Source organism: Diaphorina citri, unplaced genomic scaffold (genome assembly GCF_000475195.1).
Source record: "Diaphorina citri unplaced genomic scaffold, Diaci psyllid genome assembly version 1.1 scaffold2027, whole genome shotgun sequence".
In the NCBI taxonomy this organism is placed as follows: domain Eukaryota; kingdom Metazoa; phylum Arthropoda; class Insecta; order Hemiptera; family Psyllidae; genus Diaphorina; species Diaphorina citri.
The window spans coordinates 52668-70243 of record NW_007379453.1 but is presented as its reverse complement, the minus strand read 5'-3'; the positions used below and the strand labels follow the sequence as shown (position 1 = coordinate 70243).

General features: G+C 37.3%; 1 pseudogene; it reads right to left on the bottom strand.

Annotated features, from left to right (window-relative positions):
- Positions 1-17120, bottom strand: part of LOC103517983 — a 38112-nt pseudogene extending 20992 nt beyond the window's left edge.
- Between the last annotated feature and the right edge of the window lie 456 nt (positions 17121-17576).

Sequence of the window (17576 nt, the reverse complement as noted above, 5' to 3'; positions counted from 1 at the left end):
ATGGTCTGATTTCTTTGAAAAATGAATTAGTTTGTACTTTGTAGCAAATGAGGAAGCAACGAGAATGACATCCCATTGGGAAAATGAAAATGAATTAGTTTGTACTTTGTAGCATATGAGGAAGCAACGAGAATGACATCCCATTGGGAAAATATCATTTGTTTGGCATTTTGTGATAGTCTTCTTGTACAGTAGGATTGTCTTGACTGGATAAAGGTCATAAAGGAAAAAACCCATGGCGAGGTAATACCCACAAAAGTAATGAAGATTCCAAACAAGAAATTAACAGTTTGAAAAACCCTGATACCTGATACAAGGCTGCATGCATTAAGAAAGATATTTGAAACTTCACGCATTAAAAAAGTAGACATTCACTCTTCTTCAATGAGCTCTTCATCTACTGAACAGCACTGTCAGGAAGTGTAAGACACTAATGGACTAAGTGTTAAACAAAGCGCTGATTATTCGCCCGGTTTAAACGGTAATAGACAAGGCGGGGTATTCCATCATGCTAACTGATTTACTGATCCATTAGGTTTTAGTGCAGTTTACGCAACAAATCAATAGAATACCTCATTAGGACTGTCCTACTCCTACTGAACAACTGAAACAAAGATTTAAGAAGGGAAAATTGAAGATAATTTCACAGGATAAGCCCCAAGAAGACAAGGATACAAATGCTAGAGTATGTGAAAAATGCCGAAATGACTTCAGTCTCCTGTTGTAGTAGCAAAAATATAGGAAGAATTTCGTCCCACAATAATAGCCTTCCCTGGATTTCCAGGAATGACCCCTCTCATGTCGGCAGCCGAGAGGACCCAAGCTGAAGTCGTGGAATTCCTGGTGCATAAGTCTGGCGTCACTATTGAAGAGAAAATAGACGCTCTCGAACTTTTGGGAGCTTCATTTGCCAACGACAAGGAAAACTACTGCCTCACCTCAGCATTCAAATACCTGTACAAAACCATGCAGCTGAGGTAAGTTTTTGGTGAACATTATGGACGCTTTGATTGTAATTTTAATATAATTATTTGTTTGAAAATTTCTGCAATGCAGAATTGGAAGAATCATTATGACCCCGATATACACGACAGCATGCGTAATATTGCAGAAACTTGGAGTGTAAATGATAATGACCCAAACAAAAAATCCAACTCCAACACAAAGACGAAAACGTTACATAATAATGGACCATACCTCAGTCACTATTCACGTGCAAAAATTATAAATCTAAATACATAATTAAATATGAAATAAAGAAAAAACATGTACATCTCGTTTTTGTGTTGCCAAAAAAACGTTGAAAATTCCAAGCAGTTCGCGCTTCAGAAATAAATTTCCAAACCTGTGGTGCTTTGTTAATGGTTTTATTATAGACGGAGAACAGCCTTCCGCGTTGGGCCTTGGCAGGGGTCCAAATTATCACATAGATGACACAAAATAAATTTAATTAGATTACCTACAGGATGCTAAAAGCCCACTCTGAGGCTTAGGGCCAAACAGCCCTAAAAGTTGGGTTAAGCTACAGGAACAGGATGCAAAAAGCCCACTTTGAGGCTCTGATGTGTAGGGGCTAACAGCCCTAAAAGTTGGGTTAACCTACAGGAACAGGATGCGAAAAGCCCACTCTGAGGCTTAGGGCCAATCAGCCCTAAAAGTTGGGTTAAGCTACAGGAACAGGATGCAAAAAGCCCACTTTGAGGCTCTGATGTGTAGGGGCTAACAGCCCTAAAAGTTGGGTTAACCTACAGGAACAGGATGCGAAAAGCCCACTCTGAGGCTTAGGGCCAATCAGCCCTAAAAGTTGGGTTAAGCTACAGGAACAGGATGCAAAAAGCCCACTTTGAGGCTCTGATGTGTAGGGGCTAACAGCCCTAAAAGTTGGGTTAAGCTACAGGATGCAAAAAGCCCACTGTGAGACTTAGGTGTAGAGGCAAACAGCTCTAATAGTTATGTTAAGCTTATACGAATCTGCATACCTACAGGATGCTCTGAAGTTAAGGCACGAGATGTGTGGTTAGTATCTGGATGGGTGACCAATTGACCATCTGGGCAATCTCGTACTGCTGGCTTTGCCCGGCCCCGTCCAGGCTGGATGAGGTTTATCTGAGAAGGCGGGTAGCTTGTCACCGAATGATGGGGAAAGCTGTGTCCACACATATTTGACCGGCCGTCGATCGACATCGATCGATGTTGACTGAGCCGTCCACTGCACTGCCTAGATAACATAGATTCACCTCGTCGATCGACCATGTTTGGACACACGTTAATAGTAACTTTCTGTTAATCTGTCGAATGTCGATACTAGTAATGGTAAAATAGAACATCCATGATCAGCAATATTATAGACTTGAAAGATCAGAGATTATCTCCCAATACACACTCTCCTTGTCTCCAATTTGGCAGACGTTGGAGAAGATTTGGCTGGGTGACCCTCGGCTTAGGTTCCAAATAAGAAAACCACATCCTTGACAACCAAGATATACCTATATATATTTTTTTTTGTCAATTTGGTGATTTGGTAGGTTGATAAAATCGATGAACCATATAGCAAAAACAGGGTCGCGAATGCGTGACTTCAACTGTGATTAGGATGGGGGCGAGGAGTTTGGGAATAGCAATAATTATAAATAAATAAAAATTATGTTTGACTAGCCAATGATCATTGATGTTACTTTTTAGATCAATGATTGGTTTAAAAAAGTTGGGAATCGAAAATATTGTCTATCAACTTTCCGTCAGAAAATCCCACCTAATAAATGGTAAAAGATCAAGTCATGAAAAACAAATCTAAGGTGCACTAACTTTTGCTCATTCACGCTGATTTTTCATCAGTACACAGATAATTTTATTATTTCCCAACAAGTAATTTTTTACTTTCAATTATTTATCTATTCGTAGGTATCTACATGTACTAGTACATAAATAACGTCGCGTCGGTACCTATACAATACATGGACATCAGTGTTAATAAATAATTGGATCACACCTTTGACTTTGTACATTGGACCTTGGAAGTGAAGAGCTGTACAACTCGTGACTCGTGATCTCTCAGAAGACAGGTTCTGGTTTTTTATGCTACAATTAATATACTGCTGATACTGATAATCGTCAGTGATGACGATAATGGCAACTCGTATGACATAATACCTCAGGGCGTGTTCAAAGAATATAACTTTATGGAAAATAGCAAATATGCAACTATATGGACTAGTCATCAGAAGAAAACAAACCGATGCGATGCAAAAGATATTAGGAAGATAGTGGGTGAATAGATTATGGAATATGACATGAAAGTTGAAAAGTCGAATTCCAAGAATTAGCAAAACAAATCTGTGACTTGGGTGTTGAACGAAAAACTGAAGAAACTATCAACCATGATAGGTAAGCATTATAAATAGAGGAAAAGGTCGACATTAATAGATAACATCAGCCTATTCATAGGCGAAAAGAAGGAGGACATAATAAACGATAATAGTGTGATTTTATTAATCTCTCCTATGAAAATATCCCCTGATCTACTAGTTCTGCTGGGTAGACATAGGTAGGACAATGTAAGACATATTTAGCAGATTATCTTCCTAACCCATTTTACTTATAGTAGGTTCATATTTTATTTTATAAAAAAAGATAATTAGGTATGCATCAACACACCGATAACATCAGCCTATTCATAGGCGAAAAGAAGGAGGACATAATAAACGATAATAGTGTGATTTTATTAATCTCTCCTATGAAAATATGCCCTGATCTACTAGTTCTGCTGGGTAGACATAGGTAGGACAATGTAAGACATCTTTAGCAGATTATCTTCCTAACCCATTTTACTTATAGTAGGTTCATATTTTATTTTATAAAAAAGATAATTAGGTATGCATCAACACACAAACTCAACACTACAACTGGTAATGAAAATTCCAAAATAGAAAGGAATACCTACTATTCCTTTGAAATTTGAAAGTTATCTTTTATTTCTGGGGGAAAAATCTTCAAGGATTCAATGTCATTTTAAACAAACGAGCAGATATCTATCTCAGTTTAAAAACATAAATTAATCTAGCATAGTTACCAGGCAAGAATCCAGGAAATGTTTGTTATTCTAGAATTCTAGGAGTCCTTAGCATGATATTAAGATTATCGAGGCGTTCAATATCATGAAAAGAATAGGTAATATGAACGGGTTGAAAGTCAAAGGAGTGGCCACAACATCCAACAATGGTTACATAGACCTGAACAACCTTCTCATGATTAACCCTGAGACTAGAATACTAGATCAAAATATGGATAAGTTCTTTTTCAGAGTCGATAGATCTATCTGAGGTCAAAGGATGACAGGACAAATCAAATGAATCAGATTACAGAAATTTAATATGAGTCACAACTCAAATCAAATAAATCACAAGACACCCGCAGAGGTGGCAAGGTATTTAGTACTATTTGCCAACTGCCATGAGACCACCTTCGTTAAGAGACGTCGATGATGGCCAGGATATGGATGGGTGCCCGATTTGCATCTAGGGTCATACACAATTATTACGTCTGTGTTAGCTCTTTGTGGTGTCACTGTCACCTACGATCATATAGTGAACTAGAGGAAAAATACGAGCAAATACCACATGGAATCGGGAAATACCTTGGAAATTATGAACTGAGTCAACAGTGGTACTTTTTCAGAGTCGATAGATCTATCTGAGGTCAAAAGATGACAGGACAAATCAAATGAATCAGATTACAGAAATATGAGTCACAACTCAAATCTAATAAATCACAAGACACCCGCAGAGGTGGCAAGGTATTTAGTAATATTTGCCAACTGCCATCAGACCACCTTCGTTAAGAGACGTTGATGATGGCCAGCATATGGATGGGTGCCCGATTTGCATCTAGGGTCATACACAATTATTACGTCTGTGTTAGCTCTTTCTGGTGTCACTGTCACCTACGATTATACTTTGGAATATCTGAACATTGTATCATATTTTTTATGTACCTACCTACGAGTATGATAATTATTTTTTTAGCAATAACGTTTTTGATAATACTCGTATTGTGGTTATGGTTCTCTACATTTAACCAAATATATTCAAGTTCTATGCCGGGCAAGGTTAATATTTCAAGTGAATCAGGCATCAGGTAATCCCATATAAAATCAGTCAAATACATACATATAAAATTAGGGGTAAGGTGAGCAATTCTACAATCCGTAGATCTCCTTCAACACCTCAAGTTCTGGTTTTCTGAATCCAACTGGAATCTAGGCATCCTACCATGACATGTAAACAGACTATAAATTCCTTTGGGTAAGTGTACAAAGTCCTATACCTTGACAGTACTGTCAATGTCGGTTCCCTTGCTATGGAAATATTTCTATTTACTGAAGAAACAACATTCACAACGAATATTTCAAGCTTCACTGAAGAAAAAACATCCACAAACTTCACTGACAACATTCACATAAGCATGTCTTTAGTGAATGCTCAGAATATACCTAATAAATTACTAGACCACAGTTCTACATAAGCATGTCTTTAGTGAATGCTCAGAATATAATACATTACTAGACCACAGTTGTGAGTCACCTATACAATTTAAGAGCAACTAATATATTCAAGTTCTATGCCGGGCAAGGTTAATATTTCGAGTGAATCAGGCATCAGGTAATCCCATATAAAATCAGTCAAATACATATAAAATTAGGGGTAAGGTGAGCAATTCTACAATCCGTAGATCTCCTTCAACACCTCAAGTTCTGATTTTCTGAATCCAACTGGAATCTAGGCATCCTACCATGACATGAAAACAGACTATAAATTCCTTTGGGTAAGTGTACAAAGTCCTATACCTTGACAGTAGGGTAGCACTAACACTAGAATATAACATTAAATATGTATGTAGAACTTATTTACGAATGGTCAAAACATGGAAAATCGAGAAATACCTACCTATGTATATGTTTTTAAGCCATCGTAAAATGAGAACATAATTGCCCGATTTGATGAATTGATGATTGTATGATTATGGACGAGTTAAATGCAGTGTTAGCAACGTTAAAATTCATTACCTAACCTTGAATGGATTTGATGAATTGATGATTGTAATTACGGACGAGTTAAATGCAGTGTTAGCAACGTTAAAATTCATTACCTAACCTTGAATGTGAATGAGAATATAAATTGGTTTACATCTTGCTACCAAATACGAAGAGATCACTATGTTGATCACGTTTCTTCCACTATACAACATGTAGTACTTTCACATGTGAGTCTCCATTCAGTATTAAGATAGAAGTTCTTGTGCTGTCATAACTCCTGATAACCTCTAGACTCGCGAAATACCTGAGCATTAACACGAATAATTGACTTGACAACGTGAGCCATAGTTTGCTTTCACAGATGATCATGAACTTCTATAAAATGTTCTAATGGAGACGGAATGTGTACCTATTTAATTAATATGAACGGGTTGAAAGTCAAAGGAGTGGCCACAACATCCAACAATGGTTACATAGACCTGAACAACCTTCTCATGAATAGGTAGCACTAACACTAGAATATAACATTAAATATGTATGTAGAACTTATTTACGAATGGTCAAAACATGGAAAATCGAGAAATACTTACCATATGTTTTTTTAAACCATCGTAAAATGAGAACATAATTGCCCGATTTGATGAATTGATGATTGTAATTATGGACGAGTTAAATGCAGTGTTAGCAACGTTAAAATTCATTACCTAACCTTGAATGTGAATATAAATTGGTTTACATCTTGCTACCAAATACGAAGAGATCACTATGTTGATCACGTTTCTTCCACTATGCATGTAGTACTTTCACATGTGAGTCTCCATTCAGTATTAAGATAGAAGTTCTTGTGCTGTCATAACTCCTGATATCCTCTAGACTCGCGAAATACCTGAGCATTAACACGAATAATTGACTTCACAACGTGAGCCATAGTTTGCTTTCACAGATGATCATGAACTTCTATAAATTATAAAATGTTCTAATGGAGACGGAATGTGTACCTATTTAATTGCCACTTGTGTGAGTAATACTTTGGCGTAATATGCCAGGATTCAGTGCATTACTGATTTACTGCAACGAGTGTGGAAACGGGCCATAATTATTGATCGTACTTCAAATGAAGGTTGTTTATTTGCAGTTTTACGTTAGAGATTCCTGTACGCATCCACCTACTTAAGTGATTTAATGATTTATTGCAGAAGTTTAGAAAATGCAAGCGTGGTGGACACTTGTTTGGCCGTTTGAGATCATCATGAACTATTGACCAAATCGGGCTGCCATCACCAAGGTGTAGGAGATATTATGTATTTATACCTTGTAACTTGGTAAGAAATATTGCTTTTATACTCTGTTGCAAATGCAAATTCACAGAGCAACTGAGCTTTAAGAACTTACAATGCAAGCGTGGTGGACACTTGTTTGGCCGTTTGAGATCATCATGAACTATTGACCAAATCGGGCTGCCATCACCAAGGTGTAGGAGCTATTATGTATTTATACCTTGTAACTTGGTAAGAAATATTGCTTTTACTCTGTTGCAAATGCAAATTCACAGAGCAACTGAGCTTTAAGAACTTATTTTGCCTGAAGCCATTCTAAACTTGGATGTGCTTGGGACTGCTTTTGGCGTGAATGATGGTATTAATGAAACATTGTTCATAATTCAGAGTTGAGCAAAATTTCATCACAAGCGCCCAGTCAGACAAATGAAAGACCATAGACCATGCACGTTTACATCAACTTTGAGTCATTATGGACAGATAAGAATGTAAACATTGACCAAGATTCACATACATTTATAAAGGTTCCCATGGCTGATCTTCAGGCCCTGATTTAGAGATGATCGAGAATAGATCCTTTTGTTAAAGACGCCAATATTGATGTTAGATTTTAGAAGATAACTCTCAGACGATTGTTAGCTTTAAAACTTTCACAGTCAAAAGGTGTTTCTTACACTCTAACTTGAAAGTTTTCCATAAACACTACCAGCTCAGCTGACAAAAAATTCGATTACATCTCTGATATGGGTAGGTACTATTGAGTAGCGCCTGGGTATATTTGCACATCGTCATATTCCACCACCTCAGCTGACAAAGAATTCGATTACCTCTCTGATATGGGTACTATTGAGTAGCGCCTGGGTATATTTGCACATCGTCATATTCTATTGCTAGTTTCTCATCAAAGCGAATATTGTTATTTATCAACATGAATGTATTTCATATATTGTTGATGTGTTTCTCACCTCATTAGGATGTCTAATACTCGAGTAGTCGTTTTCTCAATGTCTTTCTATTGTGAGGGGGGAACGTTATCCATGTAAAGTAACGCTGGGTTCAATTTGGGTAATGTTTTCACTGTTGTGTATGTTTCATATATTGTTGATGTGTTTCTCACCTCATTAGGATGTCTAATACTCGAGTAGTCGTTTTCTCAATGTCTTTCTATTGTGAGGGGGGAACGTTATCCATGTAAAGTAACGCTGGGTTCAATTTGGGTAATGTTTTCACTGTTGTGTATGTTGTTGTTGTTGTTGTTGTTGTTTTTGTTGTAGCTATGCTTGTTTAGTAAGCTAAGCTAAGCTACTTACCATGTTTACTGCCTACGTTGTCAATTTTATCCATGTAAAGTAACGCTGGGTTCAATTTGGGTAATGTTTTCACTGTTGTGTATGTTGTTGTTGTAGCTATGCTTGTTTAGTAAGGTAAGCTACTTACCATGTTTACTGCCTACGTTGTCAATGATATGTCAGTGTGGATTTGTAGTTTGTAGACGATGTTTGGTCTGTCTGTAATAGTTGGTAGGTTTACTCAAAGCCTTATTCATTGAATTTAACATAATGTTTCTGTATGCATTGTTTCTCTACAATTAGAATATTTTTTTACCCACTTAAACAAGTTTATCAATCCTTGCATTATGACCAAAAGTAGAGTAAAGAGAGTGGTCATGTGGTCAAGGTTTAGAATGGTCGACTCACAATTTGTAGTTTGTAGACGATGTTTGGTCTGTCTGTAATAGTTGGTAGGTTTACTCAAAGCCTTATTCATTGAATTTAACATAATGTTTCGGTATGCATTGTTTCTCTGCAATTATTATCTATATTTTTTTACCCACTTAAACAAGTTTATCAATCCTTGCATTATGACCAAAAGTAGAGTAGAGAGAGTGGTCATGTGGTCAAGGTTTAGAATGGTCGACTCACAAAAAGCGATAAAAAATCGACGTCCAAATCACATGGAAATACTGCAAGTATAGGTATTGGGTAGCTTACCTGATTGTTCTTATTTACGTGTTCTTTAGCGTTGATTATTAAGCTTCGAAACTCACGATTTAACCATTAATCTCGCTATTCTCGCTCATATTGAGAGCAAGTATAGGTATTGGGTAGCTTACCTGATTGTTCTTATTTACGTGTTCTTTAGCGTTGATTATTAAGCTTCGAAACTCACGATTTAGCCATTAATCTCGCTATTCTCGCTCATATTGAGAACTTGAGATCAGAACCGATCCAGATAAAACGAATCAAAATCTTGACTATGAACTATAAAATTACCGTGCTTTAAATTCCACATTTCCACCCACTTTTGAATATTTTTCGAAATTTCAAACAAGGTCATTCAGCCTGCGCCCGTGCAGATGGAAAGTCACGGTGTTTCATTTGTTTGAAGAATTTGACTCTCATAACAAGTGATCCAGATAAAACGAATCAAAATCTTGACTATGAACTATAAAATTACCGTGCTTTAAATTCCACATTTCCACCCACTTTTGAATATTGTTCGAAATTTTAAACAAGGTCATTCAGCCTGCGCCCGTGCAGATGGAAAGTCACGGTATTTCATTTGTTTGAAGAATTTGACTCTCATAACAAGTACCACAGGTAACGCATACTAATTTCACATTTCCACCCACTTTTGAATATTGTTCGAAATTTTAAACAAGGTCATTCAGCCTGCGCCCGTGCAGATGGAAAGTCACGGTGTTTCATTTGTTTGAAGAATTCGACTCTCATAACCACAGGTAACGCATACTACAGGTGAACAGTTGTTTGAGATGACTTTCAAAGTTTGTGCATGAGTAGATAATCTCGCCGATAACATGTGTTGAGTGCATAATATGTCGTCCTACAAGTTGTAATAACAAGAAAGTAAAAGTGGAGAAATAAAAAGTGTGTTAGGCGAGATTCGAGAGAATTTAGAGCCACATGATGGTAAAACGAGACTTAGACATGGAAACATAACCAGCGTAACGACCGTAGGTATGTGTAACATTCATATGGAATATCTACCTACAGATATGCGACACCAAGTATGTACAGGAGTTGACAACAGATGACTACACTTCTATTGTATTGTATGAAACCAAGAAACAAATTAGAAAGAAGATTGAAAGTTTCCCCAATGATACAAGGCTTTACTCTACAGAGCACAAGAGAATATCCCAATATCATGTGATTGAATTAAAATTGAAACATTTTGACCCCAACATGACACAAGAGTCGAACCAGAGGATTGTACAAGATTATACATAACCAATGATGTGATTGAATTAAAATTGAAACATTTTGACCCCAACATGACACAAGAGTCGAACCAGAGGATTGTACAAGATTATACAAAACCAATTCTATAAAATCACATGAAATGTTCATTTTAACAAGAAATGTTATAAGTTAACTTACTGTGTCTGCGGCAAACATCGTGACTCGTGAGACGTCAGTTGGAAATGTTCTGAAATATTTTGTCAGAAACTTTTGTAGTGTCCAGTAGACAAGTAGTAAATCCAAGTTGAATATGGACAACTTTGTGGTGTGCAGTTGTGCACCTAATGGAAACCGACTACACATTGGGTGACCTTGGAAGAGAAAAAATAGTCTACCTACCAGTAAAGAAAGAAAAAACCCGTCAAGGATTTTATGTCAATTAAATTGACATAAAATCCGTCAATTACCTATAAGTTTTACTAGGGAGGGAAATGCTATAGTTACCATAGGTAACTATACTGATGAGGGGGTGAGTCGGTAGAGGGGGAAGTTATGATTGTAGGTTTGTTGTGAGATCAATTTCTGAACCAGGAAGTCATTGGAAATTTTGGAAAACGTATTTGAAAAATGAAGTTTGGGTCCACGTAAGTTCTAGCTTCCACTAAGGAAGAAAAAGAATGTAGCTAAGGTACGTACCTAATACCTAATAATATTATAATCACTTCTACTAGGCGACCGCTCATGGTCTGAACAGCTTGAACAATTTAGTCAACTAACAAATTTAAGCACAGTGAGCGGTCAGCAGTTAACTTTTAAGGTTTGGAGTTTGGAGGTATAATCGTTTGGACCATTTGAAGTTCATGGTAGCTTGGAATCAAACGATTCGAACATGTGGTAAGTTTATCATAGAAGAGAGTCTAGCCCATGGTGTTCTTGCCTAATCGTTTGCTACTGCTATCTTACATCTTGCAATTGCTTGGCTGCAATGCCTTTTAAATACATCGTTGCCTATATTTATGTGTTCAGCAATAATCCGAACATTCTCATTGCGAATGGTAACTCGGGTTCGTTTTCTTGTTAACAACTAAATTGTCGTTGTGCATTTGTCGTCCTCAAAGATTACCTTTCGTAGAAGTTCAGAATTTGCAACTATTACATCGAACTGTGACTTGGACTTTGACCTCTAGGTATTTTATAAATCGAGAAACAAATCTGGATTCCATCTGGAGTTTATTGTCAATGGCAAAGAATGATGAGAACTCTTGCGTTCTTTGATGCACAGAATGGATCCATCAGATCATGGGTAGTTTGCCGTAGTTTTTTATTTTTCTTTTTTTCTCTCTCTTAAGCTTATGGACATATCGTTCGCGCTTGCCGTAGTTTATCTTCATCAAATCATCACCATTCACGACCTTTCTTCTCGATCTTCTACATCTATGTACAGCAAGTTCATTTAGTTCATCATGTGGAAGACATTCTATTTCGTTCTCGTGTCGAGCACACGTGCCGACCTCAAAGTCACGAGACCAAAACCTTGCGTTGCGTCAACTCATTAGTGCCTTTGAAAGGGAGATTGAAATCCCCGAGACCTCAGACCGATTTGCTAACGATGTTGATTCCAAGGCAAGGTCGATGGAGGACTTTGAAATTCACATTCCTGTGCATTAATTTCAAACAAGTAGGTTAATAAGAGTGAAACAGTGAAACGTAAAGTGATTCATACAGGGTGACTGCGTCAGCATAGGAACGATTGGTACTTATTAGTACTGGGTCTTATTGAGTCAGTGAGTTATTTTCTCTCCGTACAGGTCGTAAGGTGAGGGTGTGATTACACCACAGTTGGCTAATCGATATCACCTGACCATAGTCTGGAGTCTTTCGCCCGCGCCGCCCCTTCCTAGAAATCGTATATCGCCCCCGTTAAGAATCGCTGATATAGACACTGCGATGTGAAATTCTCGACCCTGATTATTAGAATAAAGCACCTCACACAGGGTTCCTTCAAATTCTATTGGGGAGTTTAATTGCCAAGTGGTCAACATCAATTCGATCTGACGTTTTTGACGTTTCAATAAACCGACTTCAAATTCAACGTTCAATATGAAGTTGCTTTAATGAATCAAAGATTCCTCCAACACTTGCTTTATATTCTTCCAGTGTATCTCTGCGAGTCTCTTGTATATTGACATTATTAACATTGCTTTCAACTTATACCAAATCGAGAAGAAGTGTACGGGGCATACATATGCAGCAAGTTCATTTAGTTCATCATGTGGAAGACATTCTATTTCGTTCTCGTGTCGAGCACACGTGCCGACCTCAAAGTCACGAGACCAGAACCTTGCGTTGCGTCAACTCATTAGTGCCTTTGAAAGGGAGATTGAAATCCCCGAGACCTCAGACCGATTTGCTAATGTTGATTCCAAGGCAAGGTCGATGGAGGACTTTGAAATTCACATTCCTGTGCATTAATTTCAAACAAGTAGGTTAATAAGAGTGAAACCAAATGTGAGGGGGGGGGGGGGGGGGCGAGCCCCCTCGGCCTCCCTCCTAAATAAGGCCCTGGCCAAAACGAGCAATTTTTGTACTTTTTGTCGGTCGATTTTATTTTATTTTTTACTTCATCTATCTTGTTTTTCATTAAACATCGATATAAATCAGAACCAGAACGCTTTGTGTGTTACTTTCTGGAGGACGACTTTGTGGTGTGCAGTTGTGCACCTAATGGAAACCGACTACACATTGGGTGACCTTGGAAGAGAAAAAATAGTCTACCTACCTGTAAAGAAAGAAAAAACCCGTCAAGGATTTTATGTCAATTACCTATAAATTTTACAAGGGAGGGAAATGGTATAGTTGATACGTATACTAATGAGGGGGGAGAGTCGGAAGAGGGGAGGTTATGATTGTAGGTTTGTTATGAGATCAGTTCTGAACCAGGAAGTTATTGGAAATTTTGGAAAACTAGATTAAAAAAAAATATATATACTAGATAGATAACTGCTAAGAACGTCTTATCGTCCCGAAACTCGAAAGCCAAAGAGAATCTAATAGTCGACCACTTATGGTCTCAACAGCTTAAACTTGAACAATTTAGTCAACTAAACAAATTTAATCATAAATAATAGCAGTTAACTTTTAAGGTTCGGAGTTCGGACCATTTGAAGTTCATGGCAGGTCCATTCTATCCATTAGATCGGAATTTATGATTCATTATACGAAATTATGAACCTCTCTTTTAGGGGTTCCCAAAATGGGGTCCATGAACACAGTTGAAAAACATTGTACATAAATATGATGTACCTATAACTAATAACGTAATAACTTACCTATATATCGTTTTGTCCGCGAAGTACTGTCGTAGGGGATAATCGAAAATCGCATTCTAAACGAAGACCTGACGAAAAAATATGCACACATACAATACCTAAGACCTACAAAGTATTGGGGGCGTGGCGGTCTTTCATTAGAACGCTACAGAAAAGTTTTTATACCCCTGCTCTTTTAGATCTACTTATAATATCTTTATGACGGAGCGGAGGTCTGGCACACATGACCTTATAGGGTGATGCCTTCACATCTCAGGATCAAAACCTACAAGACATGATACAGAGTAAGGTCAAATCTCGGTTTATATCGGGTATTATAGTGGGATCGTTGCCTATAGAGTATAGACTACTACAGATAGTATAGTGGGATTCTACACTGCTAAAATCCCACGTGCCTCTCACGATAATCATTATTTTTCAATACCATCCATTTAAAGTTCAGACTCTATAGTTACCATAGGTAACTATACTAATGAGGGGGTGAGTCGGTAGAGGGGGAAGTTATGATTGTAGGTTTGTTATGAGATCAATTTCTGAACCAGGAAGTCATTGGAAATTTTGGAAAACGTACCTATTTGAAAAATGAAGTTTGGGCCCACGTAAGTTCTAGCTTCTACTAAAGAAGAAAAAGAATGTTGCTAAGGTACGTACCTACCTAATAATAGATATTATAATCACTTCTACTAGGCGACCGCTCATGGTCTGAACAGCTTGAACTTGGACAATTTAGTCAACTAACAAATTTAAGCACAGTGAGCGGTCAGCAGTTAACTTTTAAGGTTTGGAGTTCGGAGGTATAATCGTTTGGACCATTTGAAGTTCATGCCAGGTCCATTCTATCCATTAGATCGGAATTTATGACTCATTATACGAAATTATGAACTCTATTGTAGGGGTTCCTAAACTGGGGGCTGAGGAGCTTGAAGACAAGTCAGGGGGAACGACTACTCTTAGTTGGGGGGAAAAATGAAAAATAAAATGTACAAGTTACCTACTTACTCGTACCTTTGTCGTTTCGCAGGAAGTACTGTTAGGGACGATCTCAAATAACATCCAAAACAAACGCCTGACGAAGAAATATCCACATACCTACAAAATATTCGGGGCGTAATGGTCTTTCATTTGAAGGGGGCCACAGAAAAGTTTGGCTACCCCTGGTCTAGATCTACTTATAATATTATCTTTATGACGGAGTGGAGGCCTGGCACTCATGACCTTATAGGGTGATGCCTTCACATCTCAGGATCAAAACCTACAAGACATGATACAGAGTAAGGTCAAATCTCAGTTTATATCGCCACGTGAGTGGTGCAAGCGTACATAAGTAAGTGTTCTCCATATTTTGTGTTTAATGTTAAGTGATAAATTACTGTCTGTAGGTATTTAAAGTGCATGATTTTTTTTTTATAATTTTCGTGCCTTCCAGCGTAAAAAGATTGGGAGGAGAACGTTGTGAAGTGGGTGAAATAGAATTGATGCCAAATTTATCACATATTAGAGAGTAAATCCTACGCTCCTACTAGCCCTAAAATGGCCTAGAAAATACAGACTAACACCCAAAACACAGGATAGTAAGCTGTGGTTCCAAATTTGGTTCAGAAAATTAATTCCCGTAGCAAAGGAAGGGGCAAAAAAATAGTCAATGGAGAGACTAATCCCTTCACTTGAGCCATGAAAATACCTATAATTAACGTTCCAAAATTTGGTTTGAAAAGTTGGAGGCTTGAGGAAGTTGCATCTCACTACATCTAATTAGGTAGAATAGAATAGAATCGTGAGTGGTGCAAGCGTACATAAGTAAGTGTTCTCCATATTTTATGTTTAATGTTAAGTGATAAATTACTGTCTGTATAGGTATTTAAAGTGCATGATTTTTTTTTTTTATAATTTTCGTGCCTTCCAGCGTAAAAAGATCGGGAGGAGAACGTTGTGAAGTGGGTGAAATAGAATAAAATTGATGCCAAATTTATCACATATTAGAGAGTAAATCCTACGCTCCTACTAGCCCTAAAATGGCCTAGAAATTACAGACTAACACCCAAAACACAGGATAGTAAGCTGTGGTTCCAAATTTGGTTCAGAAAATTAATTCCCGTAGCAAAGGAAAGGGCAAAAATATTCTCCATTTATATTCCTAGACAAAGAACCTGACCTTCAATGGCACCCACCATTGCGAGGGTGGAAAGTTAAGACATCTCTTATGTAAGAATATAAGAATCGGGAGAGAAATATTCAATGAGATGGAAACGGTTGAAAACTCTTTACTTCTTGTACCAATTTTCAGCGAAATCCCCTTTTTTTATTGTTATATAGGTACCTAATGATGAACTTCGATGATTCGCCATTTCTAAGATAGGGAGGTATGTTGAAGGAAAAGGTGCTTTTTTGACCTAATTGGTGCTTTTTTTGAAAAGTTTACCTAATTGGCAATTTGGCACAGAGAGAATCCTTGTCTGTTTTGGGTTGACATTCATCCACAACATACAACATGAACATTAAATTTAATAATTTATTGATAAATTATAACCTGCTTCTTATGAACAAAGATGTAGTAATTTAGTGATGTAGGGGAAGAGTGTATCCATTTGAAAAGTGGAAATGTATTTTATTTTGTAGGTGAAACAGAAGGGCTGAGAGGTACAGGATTCCTTATACCACTTGATGTTGTATAGGTAGGTAACATATCTGTATTTAAAATACATATTTGCATGATTAACTAGCCGAAATCCGTCGCTAAATCCTTAAGGCATGGCCGTTCATGTCACTCATCCATTTAGTGGTCTTGCTCGGCGTAGCTTAACAAAAACGAATCAGAAAATAGCCTATAACCTTCACGGGAGTGCAAGCAATAAGTTGACAAAGTTTCATAGCAATCGGATGAGCGGTTTGGCCAGGCATAAAGTTCGAACAAACATTCATTTTTATATATTAGAGTTTCTGAGTTGGTACTTATTAAGGCACTGTTAAGGCCAAGTATAAACACGTTTAAGATCACACTAGTAACATACTAGTAAGTAGTAAGTCATCTGATGATAAACTGGTGTATTATGATCATTTTGATGATGATTACTTACCTTGATACCGAGGAGGAGTAGTAGGCCATATTCAGAGAGTAAGTTGGGCACGAGAATTTGGACTATTCTCCTAGAAGATATAGGTTCTTATGGAATTAAAAATCGACTTCTAAAAATGACTCTCTAACGTACACTTGTATTTTTGATCAAAATTAACTAAAATCCCCTATTAACCTAATTGGACTTCCCAAAAACTGAAGTAAATACTGTGGTCGAAAATTTTATATTGGCCCTTCCAAAAGTTTCGGTGAAATTTACAAGTAGGTGCCTGTGTAGGTATAGATACCTACCTAAACAAATAGAGTGGGGGGTTGTATGTAACATCTCCACTAATTTCTGCTTGGAAAATAATAAAGGAAATATGACATCTCCACCAATTCCTACTCAGATATCAACGAGTTAATGGGGAATAATTATGACATCTCCACTATTTTCTAATCAAACCTCCTATTCAAAGCTTAATACATATACACATACCTATGTCGTACCTAACATATTATTTATAATTAACGTTCCAATTTATTCCATAGAAATCAAGCCCAAGTCGTTCTAAATCATTAAGCGAGCAATTAATACAAAGCTCTCATGTTGATAAGTATAGCAAGAGATTATGACGTGGGAGTATTCAATTAAAGTTAGGTAAAGTGCCAAACTGCCACTAG